The following is an 8701-nucleotide window of genomic DNA, read 5'->3' on the forward strand; positions in this document are numbered from 1 at the left end:
CATCCGGTGGATAGAGAGCCGTTTATTATGTTCAACATAGGAGGGCCAAGCACAGGAAGCAGCTCTTTCAGTAGTTTAGCTCAGCTCTTTCGCTAGTGGAGGTAGCAGAGGTCTTGGCACTGGGCACTCTTCTCCGGGTGGTAGTACTTACACTTGTGGCCGTAAGTGCACCTCTTGCCTAAAGAAAGGGGGAGAAAGGATAGGGTACTGGTTAGCACACAGGCTAGTGATGATGTGGCAGTGGTTCACTTAGAAAGTAGCAACCCAATGCATCGTCAGCACCAGTAGCTGGAAGCCATCCAGCTGATGAAGAAATGATTCATTCACATTATAACACTGGGAGAAGTCTTCATCATGAACATGGTCAAGGTGAAGTGATAAACATACTAAAGAGTTAATAATAATGGTGGGGCCCACCGTAAGGACAGGGCTGCTTCTTGTTCTCTGGCATGATGGGACGTTTCCTCAGGAAGTTCTCCAGACTGGGACCATGACGACCTAGAGTGTCATCAGGAGGCATGAACCTGGGAGGGGAGAGAGGGGGAGGAAGTGAGAGAGGAGAGGAGTTTGGAGCGGGAGAGGAGGAAGGAGAGGGAGAGAGATTATTAACATACTTAATCCTATACAGCCAAGCATTAGCATAATGAACATCATACCACTTCTAGACTAAAGCAGACGGACGCTACGCCGGAGTCGTATCACTCCTTCCCTACTTGTCGTTGACAAACTGAGTACATGAGCAGCCGCTCGTCAATTAACTTCTTCGACTCTGGCTTCTCACAGGCCAGGTCGCGGTAGTTGTCGTTGGAGACTATGATGCCGTCGGATTTGTAGGCCAGCTTGACGATGAAACGGTGGACCTGACAAGACGGAGTGAACACCAAGATCTTGTCCTTCTCCAGACGACACAAGATATCCTGGTCTAGAGACACAGACAGAGAGACACAGACAGACAATTGGAGAACTGTGTAATCCAGTGAGCAGAGGCCCATCTGAGAGTTCACCTACGTGTGTGTGTGTGTTTACCTGTGATGAGGGCATCAGGGCGGGACTGCTCTTTCTTCCAGGACGGCACAAACACAGTGATGTCACGGTGACCTCGCTCCAGGAACCAATCAACAGCCAGCTGGATGCCGTAGCAGGAGAACACCGCCTTATTGCCGTGGCTACCAGAGACAGACGTTAACTACCTTACAGGCTCTTGCATCAGATCAACAATATGTAGGTGACTTTGACAACAGTTACACAACTACCTTGACATAGACCAAGCAACGGGCTACAATGGAGGAAATAGGCATTGTGTATTTTCTGTAATCAAGACGATCGTCCTATGGTTCATAGACCCTCACCTCATTGCCACGTTGCTACCGTCCAGGACGACAGGCTGCAGGTTGTCCTTGTCCCCAAGGAGGAGGTCTGTCTGATAGGGGGAGTCTGACCTCCCCTGCTGCGCCTCCACATACCCACAGGTAGAAGAGGAGGAAGAGCAGGAGGATGAGGGGGCGGGCAGTGAAGCCGTGGACCCAGTCAGCTGTTGGTTTGTCTCTGCCTTTACGGCCCAATTTGACCAGCTCTCCCAGTATGTTGTTGATGAGTGTGTACGGTCCCAGCTTGGCCAGCACCAGCCGCACCAGCTCCTCTGCGTAGCCCAGCTTCAGGGCAAACTCCAGCTTGAACTGGTGCTCCCTCAGGGCTTCCCCGGGTGAAGGCTGCCCCGACGGAGTGTCAGGAGGTCCCTAGGACCCCAGGTTCACACAGGGAGTCCTGTGTTGGTGGGTGTTCGGAACAGGCACTCCTCCAGCCGGGTTAGAACAGGTGCTGTTTCAGGCTGACTCTGGGTCACTGTCGAAGCCAGCGTTCTCCTCCCTCTCCTTCCCCCCAGGCGTGGGCAAGCTGCAATTTCCACTGCCCTCGCAGGCTGAGGCCTGACCCGGAGGACCACTCCCACCACTTCTACCCCCGTCTTACCGTGTCCACGTCATGAGTGAGTGAGAGAGAGGTTCAAAACGATTGGAAGAGTATTTCAGTGAGTAAAGCCAAAAGACCAGTTGAGTTCCATTACACAAGGCTTGACTTCAGTTCAAAAACAATAGGAGGGAATCCATGCTCATAAAATGTCTCGTTAAAGTTTGAATCTCACGAGACATACATCTCATACACACCTCTGGGGTCCGTAAACTGATGAGAAACTTCAACAGGCTTGACTATCGACACCTGGGAGATTCATTTCTTGGCTTTAGTGAGAACAGGTAGACGGATTTGTGAGCTTCTCCCGAGAGAGCAGAGAGAGAGCAGAGAGAGTGAGAGCAGAGAGAGACAGAATAATTGAATATACTAAACTAATGATCCTCCATAAACCAATATTTTACACTTTTGGACAAATTGTACTGCAATAAATACAGAACTTGACATATGCTCTGCGGCAGACTAATGTCTTAGGAAACATATGGGAAGTATTGTATGTTTTCAAACGCTGAACCTAATTTGGTTGTGTTGGATGTGACTAGCTGACCTGAGCCGAGCTCCCCAGCAGGGCACAGATTGGCTAAGACAAAGAGGGGTGCGTTCCTGGGGGTGCCCCGTCCTAATTAAGAGGGGCCAGCCACAGCGTGCCACCTCCCACCCAGCCCACATCACAACACATCAATCTCAGGGGAAACAGAGGCTGCTCTGTTTAAATACAAATAGCTGTTATGTGAAGGGCTAAGGCCCGACTCCCCCCGTGCTTCAGGAGCATATGGTTCCTCCCCTGAGTCACTCGTTTGAACAGTAAAGGAACAGGAAGTAAATCAATAGAAACACTCAATGCTAACAATGGTAAATAAACTGCCATTTTCAAACAGGGGTTTCAATAGATCTCTTGTATTGTGAAATGGATTTTAAGAACCCAACCCGGATGGGCACTATAAACAACTGCATATTATAATATCACAAGAAATAACAGTCAGTGTATAGCCCACGGCATCATCATTTAGTCACAACTGTGCAACAATGTGGTTACAAGGCATCATCGCGTTGGCAGATACATCTGTTGAGTCTGCAGCCTCTAGCCTTTTAAAGGTTAGGCCTAAAACCTCATCTAAATGTTTTCATGTCTGCTAAAATGTAACATCCCTTTAAAGGTGTCATGGTGGGGTGGGAGGATGGGAGTGTGCGCATTATATGAAAGAGGGCTGCTTAGCAACATGGCCCAGGGTTGCTAGGCTGCAGCGGTTGAAAGAATGTCCCCTAAAAAATATTCCAAGACAGACCCAGAGCTGGAATAATTGAGTATTTTGTGCACAAAAGGAAGATCTGGGGAAGTGTGTGTCTGACTGACGTTCCCCAACAATACATAAGCCAGTTGCACTCTGGGTCACCTCCACTGCAGCCATTGTCGGGTTGGTGCTCTGAGCGCCCGCCGCCTATCCACAGCCACACACACAGAAGGGGGACTGGGTTGTGTTCTGTAGGTGACGAGCCTCTCGAAGCAACAGTCCTCCTGATGGGATGCAGAACATTCGGTGGAGGTTGTCCGCCCTGCTCCGAGGCCTTAGCTCAGCATCTTTCAACGTGTGTTCTCCAGATGACCTAGTTACCTGTTAATAAGGAGAGAGACGGACGGCAGAGATTTGAAAAAGACTTGGGCCACAAAGAGAGCAGGGAGAAAGGGTTTCAGTGTCTCTCTCTCTCATCATCACCCCAGAGGCTCCCAGGAGCTGCTTCAAACATGCAGATAATCCAATGTCGACAAGAAAAACCAAAACGCTGTTTACAGAAATCGTATGTCGTGTAGCCGACAACCTTTACCTTGGAATAACGTAGCTCATTATCAGTGATCGCATAACTATCAAGCTGTGTGGACTATGATGTTATGCCTTGTTGGACAGCCGCCAGGCTCAACTGCCGTTTAATTCGATAGCATCTTTCAAACATCAGCCCAGAGTCCCTCCTCCTAGTATTGGCGGTCCCATTCATTGATTAAAGCACCGAAGCAGTAGGCTAATGAATATGTAACACAGGGCTTTGGGCTGGGAAGACAGCGGTGTGTGGGGGTCTGGGTGTTCCCTCCTTGGTTCTGGTGTTGGTGGGGAAGGGGGCTGTCTGCAGAGCAGGGACGAAAATCTGATATCAACTTTGGAGGGGACAATTACATTAAATTCTCTCAAGAGCAATTCCTGAGGGGGATACCAAAAGTAGTGCTGTAACACAGTAATATGTTAAATGTATATTGAGGAACCATAATTACTACTACTGGATAATTGATAGGTACAGTAGTTAACTGAAGGGTTGTCCCAACTTGTTAAAATGTTTAAATCATTATAATACTACTACTAATAATAATAGTTATAGCAGTGTTCCTTATCAGTCCAGTATGTATGCAGGTATTTGTATTTGCAACCAGCAAAACCAATAAAGGCCAGTAGGTGGCAATGGTACTGTACACTGAATGGGTGCAGTTTTCATAAATACAATAAACATGATGTGATCTCATCTAAGACTCTCCATTGAGAGCCATCACAAAGTTGGTCTCCGTATTGAATTCACCTTTTTATTTGACTTTTTCTGATGCATTAATATAGTCATTAAATATGTGCCACTGGCCTGTGCCACTGGCTTGAGTGTACTACAATAGCTTTACAAGAACAAAAACCTCAATAAGTACAGTTCTAAAAGTGAATGAACTACTTCACTGAATAACCCAAATAAATCAACCAAAATATCCTTCAAAAAGACTTATTTATTGTTCAGTCAGTGTCTCAACTCTTCAAAAACAAGTATGTCACACAAAGTATGCAATTTTAAATAAAATAACATCAATAAATCATTATTAAGTGTACTGTACTGTACTAAAAACTACCAAACAAAAGAACAAATATCATACTATAAACAAGGTGTGTGTTCCCTAGTGTTGCCCCTGGTGTAATCGCAAGGGGTCCGTGAAATAAAAAAGTGTAATGAACGTATTCAGCACAAGGATTCAAAAGGTTGGGAACCACTGCTATACACACTACTGAACAAAAGAACTGAACATATGTTTGCAGGTTTCAATGGATCCAACAAATTGCTGGCAGATATTTTCCCTCAAGACTATCCAGCCTGTCTTGATGTACTTTACAGATAACTACGGCGTTCCGTCGCTCTTGGCCCATGCTAGCCCGTAGCCAAGTCTTTAACCTGCGGAGTGCACTGAAACTCCTCTCAGCCTCACATGAAGACATTGGCTCCACAAACAAAATTCTGATCAGCACCTCCATTTGGTCAAACAACCCCCGCACCTCCACTGGAAGCCTCCTGAGTACCTCTGCTGCCTCTCCACTGCTGCTACAGGTGTATTTGTTGCAAAAGAGAGGGATCTCTACTGAAAGAGAATCTATGTTCAGCTCAGGGTACTGATCTAGAGACTCATCCAACTCCCCTGTGAGAAGCGCTCTTTCCAACTTTTGCAGGACGTTCGTTTTTACCAGGAAAGTCTGTCGCCAAACTGAACCTCCACACCATCCAACACTTTAAAAGATTATGCCCTATAGTGATCCACTGCTTTGCCAGCAAAACAAAGTAGCTTTTGTCATTTCTACTGTTTACCCCATGTGCTGGATAACTGGACACTGATTGGATTTAGCTGGTGTGCTGCGACAGTTACAAAGTGGTGGTGGGTTTGGCAGTTTTGATGTGCTGTGAATTTTTCAACGGCTTTTCTCCAGTTCCTAAATCCTGCACTAATGAAGGCAGCATCTGCTCTTTGGCCAAAAGATGGCTGGCTTGAAAACCCTTGGCTACAGTGAAAACACAACACTCCTTTTACTGATGGATTATAATGTAGCCAGGGGAAATCGCCAAACCATCTCTCTTGAAACGTCAACACTCTGTTGGCAAGAGTTTGTGGTTCTGATATGGTTTTGTCCCATCACTGAAGTAACTGGACAATGCTGTGCCACTGTCCTCTATACTGGTGCAGCTGGCAACAAGGGTGACACCTGGTCCTGCCGTGGCTGTGACAGTCCTCTGAAGTCTCTCTCATTGGCTCTTTCCCTTTCACCACCCTCACTGACTCACAGAAAATAAATAATGTGTTTGCCATACCTACCGGTACCCAAAACTACACAATTAATCACAACAGCAATACCATTGCCTTAAGAAAATCTTAGTTCAGTCACCAGTTTAAGTTGAGAGTAGGGGTATCCATGGCATTTTCAAATTATGTCCCTATTTAAGTCTAAAAATGAGAGAACCTTTCATAATGTTGCCAAACAAACTTACCTGAGACTCCCTGTCCCTGCCAATCTGTACCCAGCTCTGCTGTCTGTATGACATCTGTTGCCTGCTCTGCCAGTCTGTCCCTGCCAATCTGTACCCAGCTCTGCTGTCTGTATGACATCTGTTGCCTGCTCTGCCAATCTGTCCCCAGCTCTGCTGTCTGTGTGCCCTCTGTTGCCTGCTCTGCCAGAGTCTCCCTGCCAATCTGTACCCAGCTCTGCTGTCTGTATGACATCTGTTGCCTGCTCTGCCAGTCTGTCCCTGCCAATCTGTACCCAGCTCTGCTGTCTGTATGACATCTGTTGCCTGCTCTGCCAGTCTGTCCCTGACAATCTGTACCCAGCTCTGCTGTCTGTGTGCCCTCTGTTGCCTGCTCTGCCAATCTGTCCCCAGCTCTGCTGTCTGTATGACATCTGTTGTCTGCTCTGCCAGTCTGTCCCTGACAATCTGTACCCAGCTCTGCTGTCTGTGTGCCCTCTGTTGCCTACTCTGCCAATCTGTCCCCAGCTCTGCTGTCTGTATGACATCTGTTGCCTGCTCTGCCTAATGACCAGCATTGTGAAACATTTCCATTTTCACTTCTTTCTAATGAACATTTTATCAACTTATCTTTGAGATATTAGGCTACTAGGGTTCTTACTTTGCGTTTTGGTGTCCTGAAAAATACTCTGATGTCCGCCTTTTTTCTACCTGGCTGGCTACAGACACACACACAGTGTGCAGGTTATTTACAGTAGGAGATGGGCATCTATCATTCTAGATGGACTTCGATCTTAAAGGTAGCTAGCTAGTCAGCTAGCAAATGTGACACGGATTGCAGTGACAAGGAGTTGGATTAGTTCACAATTTACACAACATATGCTGCAACCTTCTGTAATTTTAATATAGTTTGTTTCATATTGGCTGGCTTCCAACAATAGCTGCATTTGCAGAGCTAGCGAGCACCAATTCCGTTTCTGTGATGTTTGCTATAATCTTTGATATCTTCAGTATATTCCAAGATCGGCACAGGTACTTCAAAGTGCCCTAGAGACAATGTAGCTTTTGCAACGAGACCATTAATAAATATATTAAAGAGAGTGTAGTTCTGTTCAGTTTATCGCTAACCTTATCACAGTGACTTCGAAGCACTTCAGCTGCATGCTGATCTTGGAATTTATTTGACCAGGTAGGTTGACTGAGAACACGTTCTCATTTGCAGCAACGACCTGGGGAATAGTTACAGGGGAGATGAAAGAGACAATTGTAAACTGGGGATTATTAGGTGACCTTGATGGTTTGAGGGCCAGATTGGGAATTTAGTCAGGACACCAGGGTTAACACCCCTACTCTTATGATATGTGCCATGGGATCTTTAATGACCTCAGAGAGTCAGGACACCCGTTTAACATCCCATCTGAAAGACGGCACCCTACACAGGGCAGTGTCTGTGGGGTATTGGGATATATATCCCTCCAACACCACTTCCAGCAGCATCTGGTCTTCCATCCAGGACCAACCCTGCTTAGCTTCAGAAGCAAGCCAGCTAACCACTAGCTAACATAGAGTGACCTGTAATTTAATGCAGCGAAATGAAGACTGGTGATGGTTACAAATGTTTCTTCTTGTATTGAGTGGTAGAAGTAAAGAAATATCTAACATATCCTTTGTTTGAACTACTTACTGGAGGTCAGGCACCAAGGACAGAGTCTCAGATTCCCCACACAGAGTACCTGCATCATGTGTCAGGGCTGAGAGGCAGTGGATCAAACCATTGTGAGCTAAAGGGCGGGGGGTCGCAATCTTTTGAAACTTAAAAACGCCCTATTAATTGTCTATAATCAGCACAAGTGCTTTCACTGCATATTATTAATATTATTGGAATTACATAGTTATGTTTACAGTGATATATTGGGGGGACAAATCATATTTTTTCCAGGATGGGGGGGGGTTAAATCTATTTGAAAATCTATGGCAAGACCTGAAAATGGTTGTCTAGCAATGATTACATAATGAATGGGAAAATGTTGCACAATCCAGGTGTGGAACGCTGTAAGAGAAAGACTCACAGCTGTCATCGCTGCCAAAGGTGCTTCTCCAAAGTATTGACTCGGGTGTGAACATTTCGGGAAAATTTGATTTCTGAATTTCATTTTCAATAAATGTGCAAACATTTCATTATGGGATATTGTGTGTAGATGGGTGAGAATTTGTTTATATTTAATCCATTTTGAATTCAGGCTGTAACAACAAAATGTGGAATAAGTCAAGGGGTATGAACACTTACTGAAGGCTCAGTATATCTAGGTCAAATTCAGACTTTCCTAATAGATGATTATTTTCAGTATGAAGTGAAGCATCACTTGCTACAATCTCCTCACATTGTGTTATTTTTCACTAAACTGTAAAACCAGAATAAACTAAATGTTGAAACAAAAATGTGCACAGTCAGTGTCTTATAACATACACCCTCTCGCGCTAAAAG

At 45.6% G+C, this 8701-nt stretch overlaps 1 pseudogene; it reads right to left on the reverse strand.

Annotated features, from left to right (window-relative positions):
- Positions 1 to 6472, reverse strand: LOC109879412 (probable ribonuclease ZC3H12C; annotated as a pseudogene).
- Positions 6473 to 8701: the final 2229 nt, after the last annotated feature.

The sequence above is a fragment of the Oncorhynchus kisutch genome, linkage group LG16 (assembly GCF_002021735.2).
Source record: "Oncorhynchus kisutch isolate 150728-3 linkage group LG16, Okis_V2, whole genome shotgun sequence".
In the NCBI taxonomy this organism is placed as follows: Eukaryota; Metazoa; Chordata; class Actinopteri; order Salmoniformes; family Salmonidae; genus Oncorhynchus; species Oncorhynchus kisutch.